The following is a 12,961-nucleotide window of genomic DNA, read 5'->3' as shown; positions in this document are numbered from 1 at the left end:
AGGCATGGGAACTATTATCTGGACAGCTCTAAAATAGGAGAATTTCCCATGTCCCATAATGTTCCGGTTAAGGGGACAGTTCCCAATTTTTTTTTTAAGTTTTCCTCCCTTTGTAAAATAATAATGGTAAAGAAAAATACAGGTATGGGATCCCTTATCCGGGAACCCATTATGCAGAAAGTTCCATCTGCCATAGACTCCATTATAAGCAAATAATTCTAATTTTTGAAAATGATTTCCCTTTTCTCTGTAATAATAAAACAGTACCTGTACTTGATCCCAACTAAGATATAATTACCCCTTATTGGGGCAGAACAGCCCTATTGGGTTTATTTAATGGTTAAATGATTCCCTTTTCTCTGTAATAATAAAACAGTACCTGTACTTGATCCCAACTAAGATATAATTACCCCTTATTGGGGCAGAACAGCCCTATTGGGTTTATTTAATGGTTAAATGATTCCCTTTTCTCTGTAATAATAAAACAGTACCTGTACTTGATCCCAACTAAGATATAATTACCCCTTATTGGGGCAGAACAGCCCTATTGGGTTTATTTCATGGTTAAATGATTCCCTTTTCTCTGTAATAATAAAACAGTACCTGTACTTGATCCCAACTAAGATATAATTACCCCTTATTGGGGCAGAACAGCCCTATTGGGTTTATTTAATGGTTAAATGATTCCCTTTTCTCTGTAATAATAAAACAGTACCTGTACTTGATCCCAACTAAGATATAATTACCCCTTATTGGGGGCAGAACAGCCCTATTGGGTTTATTTAATGGTTAAATGATTCCCTTTTCTCTGTAATAATAAAACAGTACCAGTACTTGATCCCAACTAAGATATAATTACCCCTTATTGGGGCAGAACAGCCCTATTGGGTTTATTTAATGGTTAAATGATTCCCTTTTCTCTGTAATAATAAAACAGTACCTGTACTTGATCCCAACTAAGATATAATTACCCCTTATTGGGGGCAGAACAGCCCTATTGGGTTTATTTCATGGTTAAATGATTCCCTTTTCTCTGTAATAATAAAACAGTACCTGTACTTGATCCCAACTAAGATATAATTACCCCTTATTGGGGCAGAACAGCCCTATTGGGTTTATTTAATGGTTAAATGATTCCCTTTTCTCTGTAATAATAAAACAGTACCTGTACTTGATCCCAACTAAGATATAATTACCTCTTATTGGGGGAAAAACAAGGCTATTGGGTTTATTCGGTTTAAGTCATGGAGATCCAAATTACAGAAAGATCCCTTACCCAGAAACCCCAAGGTCCCAAGCATTCTGGATAACAGGTCCTATACCTGTAATAATAATAATTAAAAAAAAAATCCTCATACAAAATAAGCCGACATAAGTTCATGGTCATTGTAGAATTGTAGAATTTACCAGATAGGATACGGTGGCCCTTTATTTTAGAAAGACGCCTTATCTTAAAAAGAAAAAAAAACTCCAGGTCCAAAGCATTCAATATATAAAATCCCATCTTTGTAATAATATTATTAGGATTCTTTATTAACCCTTTACGTGCCACCGCTCATACAATCTCATTGTACCGACTGTAGGTTCCGGGATTCTTGTTTGTTTCGTGGAGGGAGGGTGTGGCCCGCACTAAAAAGGGTTAATCTAGTGCCGGCAGATCCTGCAATACTTTATAGAGAGTATTTAATCATTAATGTACTTCTGTCCCTGCCCCGGTGATGCTTAAGAGCCAAGTAGGCATTCAGGCCAGGGTCACTTCCATCAGTAGCTATTCAACCCGCCTTTTTTGACAATATAAATGATCTTCCAACAGGTATCAGTCTTTCCTATTGGTAAAATCTGTATTCCATTATAACGTGAGATGGTCAATAAAGGGTTAAAAAAAAAAAAAGATCAACGTGGTTTGGGTCGTCTTGGGCACCGAGCTTTATTTTTTATTCTTTTTCTGATCACTGGGTTCCGTAATTGCATCTTTTTATGTTTCTTTATACCCGAGTCCTTGGCAAGAATAGATGTTGGTGAGTGTTTGACTATTTATCCGTCTAGTTCTGTGAGGGAGAACCATCCAAAGTGAGAAAAAAGTTATTTGGAAAAAAAATCTCTGATCTGTTTCTATGGTAGGAAGGTGTTGTGCCGTGTTAACCATTGAAAAACTGCAGAAAATTCAGGGTTAAGCGATAAAAATTGCAAGCTTTCGAGATGATATTTCTACAATTTGAAAATAATTTTTAAAAAATGAATACGATTTTAAAAATAAAAAAAAAATAATAATTAGGTAAATCCTTATTTTCAAAATTAACTTCTAATTACTTACTGGGTACATGTAATGTATATAATGTAATGATGGAAAAACACACACATCATACAGAAGCATAAACAACAATTAAATATGTTGCACAATATATTTTTAAAACAGACACAGGGTAATTATTTAAAAAAAAAAAAAAAATTAAGCACAAAAAAGGGGGAAAAAAAAACCCCTGCGATTTTCTATAGGCAAGTTTAGCCTATTTCTGTATTGTACTAATTACAGAATATTAGTCTTCCATGCAAGGGTTAAAAAGATAAAGCCTATACTATGGGCAGGTATTGAAATATATGAAATGATATATAAATATATATAGTTGGATATCATTAACTGATTTAGAAACCTTTTTTTTTTTTACAATTTATATATTTTTTTTAAAAAAGTTTTTGAAAAGTTCACCTTGATTGATATAGATTTCTCCAATGTTAATAAACAATAGATATTTTCATCCAAATGTATTAATTTTTTATAATTAGGTTCACACCTCAGCCTATAAAACAAATAAAAAAAATCCACCGGTGTAATTGGCCGCGGCTTCAATGCAATTAACGAGCTTTTACTTTGAATTTAATTCTGATTCATCAAAGTATTTAATATCTAAATGATCCAATTAAGTGGTTAATATTTGGTAAAATGTTTTTGGGTTTTTTTTTTTATAGTCGAGCAGTTTCAGTAACGACGCTGATCACACAATGTGGAATTTAGTTGTGCAACAAATTGGCACAATAGTAGCAAATATTTAATTAATAATAGAAATATTACACTTTCGCCTCGTGTGGGGCAGATTTATCAAAATGTGGGTGTAAAGCTCATAAATACATTAACACCCACGTTCTTTTCATTTCTATGGGATTTTTAGAAGCATATTTATCAAATGATGAGTTCTAACTTACACCCAATGATAAATACGCTTCTAAAAATCCCATAGAAATGAAAAGAACGTGGGTGAGTTTTTCTGCATTGAGCTCCAAACTCACATTTTGATAAATCTGCCCCTTAGTATATCGATCAGATCTGTTTGGTTTCTATTACCAAATAGAAATGACATTTAGTGATATTTATAAATGCAGAATTAGAGAATGCTTTTTTGAAATCAACAGAATTCATAAAAAAAAAACCCGCAGATTTTATGGTATTTAAAAAGAAAAATAACGTATTTAATAAGTAACCTAAAATAAATAAATACAAATTTTGCATTATATCTGATATTTTTACGTCCTAATAATTTGTCTTCCATTATTTATTATTTAATATTTGGCTGTTTATTGAATTTTTAAATTTACTGAATAGTTTGGAATTTAGGTGAAAAAAAAAATCCCAGTTTCACTCGATTTCAATAAACTAAATATTTATAAAAGAAATGATTATAATCTCCTTTAGTATTTCTGGCAGAATAAAACAACTATCGTAGGTTGGGTGTCGTGGGTTAAAAAAGGGATTTATAAATTTGAAAATATGTTTAATAACTGAAAATGATAGGCTGTGAATTCCGCATCCGACTCGAGTAATAAGTTAGATATTTATTAAAAAACAAAACAAAAAACATAAACAATATTATATTTTTTAACTATTAATACTCTGCATTTTTTCCACAATTTTTTTATTTGATAAATATTATGTTCTTGCCAACTTTTTAATTTTAAATGTCATTGAAAGATGAAATATAATTAAAAAACAATACTAAATATCATTTTTGTGTGACCCAAATCCATTTTTTTTTTGTTATTTGACCGTAGTTCCATTGAAACAGGTGATATTTAAGACGATTTATCTTAATAAAATGATTTTTCAAACTCTCATTGAACGTTCGTAATAAATAAAGTACTTTTAGGGGCAGATTTATCAAAATGTGAGATTAGAATTTACCACAGAAAATTTCTATTCAAGCCTATGGGATTTTTACAAGTGTATTTATCAAGGGGTGAAAGAGTTCATCATTTAATAAATACACTTCCAATAAACTCTCATCTCGTATTTTGATAAATCTGTCCCTTAATGTTTAACACCAAATAGGAACAAAAATCCAATTTTTTTCTGTTCTTTAAATGAAATCGCTCCCGACATTTTTGGATAAATATATTTTCATTTGCTACGACTGGATTGGCTCTGTTTGGTGCATAAATTCTGATTTTAGAAGCAGACAGGCTGGTGAATGGAATGACCCAAGTGGGTGTAGGGGGTGAATCTGATTGTAAGCTCCGTGGCGCTGTGACTGATGTGAAATGGTAAAAAATCTCTGTAAATCTCTGGGTAAATGTATTTTATCTACACGTATAACGTATTAGAAAATAAAATGCATTTACGGTGTTTTTTTTTTAATATATCATAAAAACCTCTGTTTATGATGGTACAGGTATGGGATCTGTTATACGGAAACCCGATATCCAGAAAGCTCCGAATTACGGAAAGCTTGTCTCCCATTGACTCCATTTTAATCAAATAATTCAGATTTTTAAAACTGATTTCCTTTTTCTCTGCAATAATAAAACAGTACCTGTACTTGATCCCAACTAAGATATAATTACCCCTTATTGGGGGCAGAACAGCCCTATTGGGTTTATTTCATGGTTAAATGATTCCCTTTTCTCTGTAATAATAAAACAGTACCTGTACTTGATCCCAACTAAGATATAATTACCCCTTATTGGGGGCAGAACAGCCCTATTGGGTTTATTTCATGGTTAAATGATTCCCTTTTCTCTGTAATAATAAAACAGTACCTGTACTTGATCCCAACTAAGATATAATTACCCCTTATTGGGGCAGAACAGCCCTATTGGGTTTATTTCATGGTTAAATGATTCCCTTTTCTCTGTAATAATAAAACAGTACCTGTACTTGATCCCAACTAAGATATAATTACCCCTTATTGGGGCAGAACAGCCCTATTGGGTTTATTTAATGGTTAAATGATTCCCTTTTCTCTGTAATAATAAAACAGTACCTGTACTTGATCCCAACTAAGACATAATGAATCCTTATTGGTTGCAAAATAATCTTATTGGGTTTAATTAATGTTTTATTGATTTTTTTTATATATGCCTGAAACAAAGAAATTGGACATGTATCAAAATATTTACTTTATTATTATTCTGCTATTATAAAAAAAATAAAATCCAAAATTTAAAATTTTTTCTTTGTAGTAAAAAAAAACAAAAAAATATTCAGAATCAAAATCTAATGCTGAAATAAAAGCAGGAAAATCACAACACGACTGATCCTTTCAAAACCGAAAGCAGAACTGTAAGCCAGACGTGAACAGGAAATGGTTAAAAAATATATATATATTGTTTTAGAAGTAGAGTAAGAGTGGCATTCGCGGAGTTAATTTTTTAAGAAGCAGAAGACCCTGTAGGGAAGAGAGAATGAGCGCTGGTAGAGCAGGCTGACAAAGGGACGGGGTAGAACAGAGCAGTCAATGTCTGGGGCAGCAGTTGCAGGTTTGGCAGCTCCGCGCGCGTTGGAATAACCCTTGAAATCTTAATCCACAGCGATCGCTCTGTTTTCTCCCATCGCCGCATCCAAACTGTGACTAAGTCCCTCATTATACAGCTTCTGGCACATTCTGAGGCTAACTTATTGTACAGACTCACAAAACAGCTTAACCCTATAAGCGCTCAGCCTCAGCTCCGTGCTCCTTCTGCCTTCCTGGCCATCGAGGGTTAACTCCTATATATCCCTATGGCTAGCACTGCTGGAGATTGCTTCTTCCATTGCAAATGTCCCCATTCCTCACTTGCATTTGTCTCCCCAATTTACTTTGCTTCCCCTTTATTCCACGCCCGACACGCCGCTAAATTAACGAATTTTCCAAAAAAAACGATTTTTCTCAGAACCCCCCCAAACCCGAGCAGGATTTTACCCATTCTTATGCTTTATGAATAATCATTCCTACGTGGGAATATCTTTTTCCCCAGAACCGCTGCCGAGTGAAAATAACCAAAAATAAAATACATAAAATGTAATAAAATACAAAAACGATAAAAAAAAAAACAGAAATATAATTTTGAAACATTTTTATAAAAAAGTGGAAGAAAACAAAAGAAAAATAATAAAAAGTAAAGGAAATAAAACTGCAGGAGATTTTCCCAGAATACACTGAGCAACTAAAACACTGGAGGAATAAAAAAAAAAAATTAGAAATATATTTTTGAATCATTTTTAAAAAAAAAACAAAAGAAAAATAATAAAAAAGGAAATAAATTGCAGGAGATTTTCCCAGAATACACTGAGAAACTAAAACACTGGAGGAATAAAAAAAAAAAATTAGAAATATATTTTTGAATCATTTAAAAAAAATAAAAAAAATAATAAAAAAGTAAAGGAAATAAAACTGCAGAAGATTTTCCCAGAATACACTGAGCAACTAAAACGCTCGAGGAATTAAAAAAAAAATTAGAAATATATTTTTGAATCATTTAAAAAAAAAAAAGAAAAATAATAAAAAAGTAAAGGAAATAAAACTGCAGGAGATTTTCCCAGAATACACTGAGCAACTAAAACACTGGAGGAATAAAAAAAAAATTAGAAATATATTTTTGAATCATTTAAAAAAAAAAAAAAAAAAAAAAAGTAAAGGAAATAAAACTGCAGAAGATTTTCCCAGAATACACTGAGCAACTAAAACGCTCGAGGAATTAAAAAAAAAATTAGAAATATATTTTTGAATCATTTAAAAAAAATAAATAAATAATAAAAAAGTAAAGGAAATAAAACTGCAGAAGATTTTCCCAGAATACACTGAGCAACTAAAACGCTCGAGGAATTAAAAAAAAAATTAGAAATATATTTTTGAATCATTTAAAAAAAATAAATAAATAATAAAAAAGTAAAGGAAATAAAACTGCAGAAGATTTTCCCAGAATACACTGAGCAACTAAAACACTGGAGGAATAAAATAAAAACATCAGAAAAGATAATAAATAACAATTAAAAAAAAAAAAACATTTCCAAACAAGAATAAAATGTGCTGAGATTTGCAGTTTTGGAATTTTTTTTTTTTTTTTAACTTGACGGAACTCTTTCCTGACCGCACCCAAGCCCCGAGCTGCCATTTATTAACACTTCGGGCGCTGCAGGACACGGAGCAGGACACGACTATTTACATCCTGGCTCGGCATTATTCTACGTTTTCATTCGGTTTCAGGGAAAAATAACGATAAATAGCGACTAAGGAAATTCATGGAATTCTCTTGAGACGTCGGGAATGAAAATGAAATCTAGATACGCATTTATAACTATGCATGCACACAGGTATGAGATCCGTCATCCAGAAACCCATTATCCAGAACACTACAAATTTCACAAAGGCCCACAGGATCCAATTTAATAAAATAAGTCAATTTTTATAAAAAAAAAAAATATTTGGAGCCAAAACCTTCCTATTGGGTTTATTCCATATTTCAGTGATTTTTTTTTTAGCAACCTTGAACCCCAGGTACTGAGCATTCTGGGTAACAGCTCCCATAACTGTATATATACTGCAAATGTGTGTATATATATTTTTAATTTTATTATGAATTTTTTAATTTTTTTTAATGAATTTATTTTACAAATAAAAATACACACAATTAAAAACTGTTAAGACCCCATTTCCTAGTATTTGTTTGGGTCGGTATATAATATATACAACGGGTCCGGGCTGACCTCGGCACATCATTCGTGGGCCACAGGCGGGTTCGGATTGAGCTCTTCCCACCCGCGACCTAACACTGCTGACTTTGCGTCTTTTGAATTTATAGGCCCATGCCTGCCCCGCCCCTTTTGTGACATCACTGAGGGGGTGGGTCGGGTAGGGTTGGGAGCGGGCGGGTTAGGGGTCGCCCCACACATGGCTACTAGATATCTAGATAAAGGTCAGTTATACGAATACATTTCTATATTTCCAGATTTCGGTGCTTGAAATAACAAGCAAAAAGAACTTTTCTAGATTAACCTACCACCTTCAGATGAATATACATCACTATTAGATGAACCTTCCACCATTAGACAGAACCTACCTCACCACTAGATGAACCCTACCTCACCATTAGACAGAACCTACCTCACCATTAGACAGAACCTACCTCACCATTAGACAGAACCTACCTCACCATTAGATAAACCCTACCTCACCATTAGATAAACCCTACCTCACCATTAGACAGAACCTACCTCACCACTAGATGAACCCTACCTCACCATTAGATGAACCCTACCTCACCATTAGATGAACCTACCTCACCATTAGATGAACCCTACCTCACCATTAGATGAACCCTACCTCACCATTAGATGAACCCTACCTCACCATTAGATGAACCCTACCTCACCATTAGATGAACCTACCTCACCATTAGATGAACCCTACCTCACCATTAGATGAACCCTACCTCACCATTAGATGAACCCTACCTCACCATTAGATGAACCCTACCTCACCATTAGATGAACCCTACCTCACCATTAGATGAACCCTACCTCACCATTAGATGAACCCTACCTCACCATTAGATGAACCTACCTCACCATTAGATGAACCTACCTCACCATTAGATGAACCCTACCTCACCATTAGATGAACCCTACCTCACCATTAGACAGAACCTACCTCACCACTAGATGAACCCTACCTCACCATTAGATGAACCCTACCTCACCATTAGATGAACCTACCTCACCATTAGATGAACCTACCTCACCATTAGATAAACCCTACCTCACCATTAGATAAACCCTACCTCACCATTAGATGAACCTACCTCACCATTAGATAAACCCTACCTCACCATTAGATAAACCCTACCTCACCATTAGACAGAACCTACCTCACCATTAGATAAACCCTACCTCACCATTAGATAAACCCTACCTCACCATTAGACAGAACCTACCTCACCATTAGATAAACCCTACCTCACCATTAGACAGAACCTACCTCACCACTAGATGAACCCTACCTCACCATTAGATGAACCCTACCTCACCATTAGATGAACCTACCTCACCATTAGATAAACCCTACCTCACCATTAGATAAACCCTACCTCACCTCTAGATGAACCTACCTCACCTCTAGATGAACCTACCTCTCCATTAGGTAAACCTTCCACCATTAGATGAACCTACCTCACCACTAGATGAACTTTTCACCAATAGATAAACCTACCTCATCATTAGATGAACCTACTTCTCCATTAGATAAACCTTCCACTATTAGATGAACCTACCTCACCATTAGACAGAACCTATCTCACCATACACAAACCCTACCATGCTATTAGATGAACATATGTTACCATTGGATGAACTTTTTACCAATAGATGAACCTACCTCACCATTAGATGAACCTACCTCACCAATAGATGAACCTACCTCTCCATTAGATGAACCTACCTCTCCATTAGATGAACCTACCTCACCATTAGATTAACAATAAATTACTGATAACGCCAAGATTTCCCATAATGCTGGTGGTAAAATAATAGGAGCTTCTCTACAGACACGCTCTGCCTGCCCAAGGCCAGCACTGCTCCTTTACTGGCCAGAATGGCTACCCACCTAACCAAGCCAGTCTCACTGTATATTTGTCGGCCCTACCTGGATCTGTAATTGGATCATGAAGTGACCATAAATATAAGTTTAAACACATTATGGTTTCCATAGAAATAATAGGAATTTTCCATGCTGAAGGCGCCATTATGGATTGTAGCGCTATTGCCCGGAACGGAACAAGCGGGCTGTGTAATCCAGTTCCCCCCAGTCGGAGAGGAATTCAGGGGGCAATATAAATTCATCATCCAATAGGATATCCCCATGCAGCAAGAGACAAATGTGGCTCCATAAAGAATTCTAATTGCCCCCATATCCTGGCATGACGGCTCTAAGCCGGCCGAGGGTTTGAGGTGGGAGCTGTGGTTTCCAGACTAACCATACCAAATCCTACACCCCGGCCTAGTGAGATGTTATGGAGCTCAGCGGCTGCCGATACACGGATGGGGGGGGGGCGGATATATAATAAATGCTCGCTCCGTGCCAGGCGGCTCGTGGCCAACGTCCAGCAAACAAGAAAAGCTCCAATTTCTGCAGGAAAAAATATTTCTCCATCTCTCCTGAAATAAATGTGAGAACACCCCCCCCCCCCGGCGAGTGTTGTGCAACTGTCAGACGGAGCCGCCGCCGGGATGAATAATTCATAGGATGCCCGAGATGGCGGCACGCGCAGAAATGTCACGATCCATGGAAATATACAGAGGAACAAAAGCCAGTGGATCTCCTGTCTTTGGACTTCAACTCCCAGCATCCTCAGCCATACATTTGTCCTGCAAGGTAGCCCAGGCAACCCCACCCAAACTATATCTTTGTTTCCAGCTAAGGAGCACCCCAAAACTGGCCTTCAGAGAGATCTCCTGCAGTTATTATGGAACAGGTTCTGAGGGATATGCCTTCCTTTCTATAGGGCTGGGCTGGTGCCGGTGTGAGGAGACACTATACTATTAACAGAGAAATTACTTCTGCGGGTTTGTTACCCTTGAAATACACCGGCCATAGGGTCAAACTGAGATGGATCTGGTCTTCAAACAGAGTTACCATTTGGGGGGGATCTGCAAATAGGGGTGAGAACAGCAGTTGTACGTGGGAAGAATGTGGAATAGAAGGGGTAGTAGGGCAAAATGGCAAATTTAGTATAATATGGAGACAGTAGGGCAAGATGGAGACAGTAGGACAAGATGGAGACAGTAGGGCAAGATGGAGACAGTAGGGCAAGATGGAGACAGTAGGGCAAGATGGAGACAGTAGGGCAAGATGGAGACAGTAGGACAAGATGGAGACAGTAGGGCAAGATGGGGACAGTAGGGCAAGATGGAGACTGTAGGGCAAGATGGAGACAGTAGGGCAAGATGGGGACAGTAGGGCAAGATGGAGACAGTAGGGCAAGATGGAGACAGTAGGGCAAGATGGAGACAGTAGGGCAAGATGGAGACAGTAGGGCAAGATGGGGACAGTAGGGCAAGATGGAGACAGTAGGGCAAGATGGGGACAGTAGGGCAAGATGGAGACAGTAGGGCAAGATGGAGACAGTAGGGCAAGATGGGGACAGTAGGGCAAGATGGGGACAGTAGGGCAAGATGGAGACAGTAGGGCAAGATGGGGACAGTAGGGCAAGATGGGGACAGTAGGGCAAGATGGAGACAGTAGGGCAAGATGGGGACAGTAGGGCAAGATGGAGACAGTAGGGCAAGATGGAGACAGTAGGACAAGATGGAGACAGTAGGGCAAGATGGAGACAGTAGGGCAAGATGGGGACAGTAGGGCAAGATGGAGACAGTAGGACAAGATGGAGACAGTAGGGCAAGATGGAGACAGTAGGGCAAGATGGGGACAGTAGGGCAAGATGGAGACAGTAGGGCAAGATGGGGACAGTAGGGCAAGATGGGGACAGTAGGGCAAGATGGAGACAGTAGGGCAAGATGGGGACAGTAGGGCAAGATGGGGACAGTAGGGCAAGATGGGGACAGTAGGGCAAGATGGAGACAGTAGGGCAAGATGGAGACAGTAGGGCAAGATGGAGACAGTAGGGCAAGATGGAGACAGTAGGGCAAGATGGAGACAGTAGGGCAAGATGGAGACAGTAGGGCAAGATGGGGACAGTAGGGCAAGATGGAGACAGTAGGGCAAGATGGAGACAGTAGGGCAAGATGGAGACAGTAGGGCAAGATGGGGACAGTAGGGCTAGATGGAGACAGTAGGGCAAGATGGAGACAGTAGGACAAGATGGAGACAGTAGGGCAAGATGGAGACAGTAGGACAAGATGGAGACAGTAGGGAGAGATGGAGACAGTAGGACAAGATGGAGACAGTAGGGCAAGATGGAGACAGTAGGGCAAGATGGAGACAGTAGGGAGAGATGGAGACAGTAGGACTGGAGACTGGAGACAGCAAACTGTCCGTAGGTTGGACAACCCTACTTTATATAAATGAGAGGCCCTTGTTTTGCTCTGGGCGCCACCACAACAAAAGATGACTGAGCGTCTCAGAGTCCCCGTAAGAGAGCCATAGAGTGCACTCTAACTGGTGGCTCAAATGATTGAAGAGACTGTAAATATTAATATTCAGGCACACGCTGCCCCGTGCCACTGCTAATATTTAACCTGTGAATTCAGGGAACGAGCCAACAACAACACAATTGCGCAGCTTCTCCCCTGCACCGAAACCCCTCGGCGCAGCCCCTCACGTGTACGGCAACACGAAGCAACGGGGGGGGGGGTAGAAAGGTATGAAAGGCTGAATTGTGATTAACTGCCCCACTTTCCTGCCTTTATTTAACCCAATTCTTGTTATAGAATAATGTTGCAGCAGTCCTGCCCTGCTTTATGGCTGAGATTCTAGCTATCTGTATAACAGAGCATTCTGTCACAGTGGCACAGATCCTATCTGATCCCCCCCATTGTAAGCAGCAGTCCTGCCCTGCTTTATGGCTGAGATTCTAGCTATCTGTATAACAGAGCATTCTGTCACAGTGGCACAGATCCTATCTGATCCCCCCATTGTAAGCAGCAGTCCTGCCCTGCTTTATGGCTGAGATTCTAGCTATCTGTATAACAGCATTCTGTCACAGTGGCACAGATCCTATCTGATCCCCCCCCCCCCCCATTGTAAGCAGCAGTCCTGCC

This window comes from Xenopus tropicalis, chromosome 3 (assembly GCF_000004195.4).
Source record: "Xenopus tropicalis strain Nigerian chromosome 3, UCB_Xtro_10.0, whole genome shotgun sequence".
Classification (NCBI taxonomy): domain Eukaryota; kingdom Metazoa; phylum Chordata; class Amphibia; order Anura; family Pipidae; genus Xenopus; species Xenopus tropicalis.
The sequence above is the reverse complement of the archived record's forward strand: the minus strand, read 5'-3'. Positions refer to the sequence as shown.